Here is a 1,910-nt window from a genome sequence, read left to right on the forward strand (position 1 = left end):
ACAACTGGAATAGGGCTTAACATCCCTTCCAAACAGTAACAAACATGCTCTACCTTGCTTGGGAACACTTTGTTTGCCTCTTGAGAACTACTGCAACCAAACAAATCTGGATAAATACAGTGTAAAAGTAAAAGCCACAGGCCCTTCAATTTTTTCATCTAAGGACCAAGACAGGCCAAGTTGTGTGTTGGGGATTTGATGTTCTGCAACACCATGTTTGTAGAAGGCCGGGTTCTACGTTACCACAGCCCTGCTGCAACTGCCAAGAGGCAGGCAGGAGAGGGGACCGTGCTGACACTGTCCTGAAAACACCTGGTCTGCAGAAAACTGGCAGACACAGGCTTGTAGGATGTCACTGGGAAGAGGGTCTTACAGGACACATGGACAAGTCACTTGTTCTATGGCAGCAGGTTAAACATTTCTTTCAACGAAAGTATATTTCAGGAAACAGGCACAAATTGGTATTGAGGACTGTTACCAGGCTTGAAGCATTTACAAAAATGAGTACACAGAAAATTGTGCTATCTACGTTTTTACTGTAACACAGCGAAAAGTAAGTAGTTCTAGAGTCCTTCATGTGGCCGGTCAGGGCACTAAGTATCCGCCACTACCACTTCCATTTTTCCTATCATATTTTGTTAGACTCTGCTCTGTTGCTTAAGCAGCTGCTATCTAAATTATGAGATTGGGGGAAGGGTCATAAAACAAAACCTAAAAGTATTCGATGCTTACACATAGCTACAACAGTCAGATTATCTATAATTCCCATAATAAAGATGCTACATTAGCACTTTTCAAGTAAATGTCAGTACTGAAGGATTTTGAATAGGTAAAGAAATCCACACGAACCTGCAACGAAGATATTATTTCTTCCTGTCAGTCTTCTCTGCTCTCAGAGAAGGACAGTGTTGCAGTTTGAGTTAGCTCCTGTCCTAGCAGGTTTGACAAGGTTGAACGACATGCAGCCAGGGCCAGTTCCGGCTGCATCCTTTAATCTTTCATGAGATTTCATCCCATTCTAAGAATACGAAGCGAACTTCAATATTAAAGAGCCAACTTCAAACGGCAATTCTATTAGCTCTTTTATAGAGCGAACTATAATAGGATTTGTATATAGGTCATTTGTCAGTTCTTTATGACATCTGGAAAACCCTCCCTGATTTGCAAAAAAAGTAAATGACACAGGCCAGGTCTTCAGGATTCCAAGTATCTGTTCAAGGACAACGCACTTGTTCATAACCCAAAAGTGCGTAAGGGCGACCTGGTGCTTGGACCAATAATAAAATCATATTTAATGTGCAGAGACATGTGACTGAAAGAGGTCTTTGGAAAAGTCAAAGGACATGAACCTATATTTAAAGCGGGAGAATGGGAACCCCAATACAGCACCCGCAAAGGCACAGGACAGGGGGAGTTTGAGAAGGCCACTAGGCCAGGAGGGCCACGGGTCACTAATTCATAGTCCTCATCATCCCAGGTTTGCAAAGTCCCACCCAAACGAACCACCTAAGGCACCTAAAGGCCAAACTGCCCCCGAGGTTTCCAGCAGATGCAGGTACCCCACAAATGTTTCATCTTCAAGCAAGCCCGGCGTGCACTGTTAGAAAAGGCACCCCAAGGCAACAAGTCCAGGTGACAGTGTCCCCTGCCCCGAAGCACGTAGGCAAGGACTCTCTGCACCTCTGAGTCCCGGGAGGCCGGAGCGGGCGGTGCCGCAGGCGCGGACCCCCGGCCCCTTTGCAGCTGGCACCGTGCCCCCCACTCCCCCCCGGCTACCCGTGCCACTTACTGTTGCTGGACTTGAGGTCCCGGTGCAGGATGGGCACTACGGCCTCCTGGTGCAGGTAGAGCATGCCGCGCGCGATCTGCACGGCCCAGTCCACCAGCACGTGCGGGGGGATGCGGCGCGC

The sequence above is a fragment of the Galeopterus variegatus genome, unplaced genomic scaffold (assembly GCF_000696425.1).
Source record: "Galeopterus variegatus unplaced genomic scaffold, G_variegatus-3.0.2 Scaffold4442, whole genome shotgun sequence".
In the NCBI taxonomy this organism is placed as follows: Eukaryota; Metazoa; Chordata; class Mammalia; order Dermoptera; family Cynocephalidae; genus Galeopterus; species Galeopterus variegatus.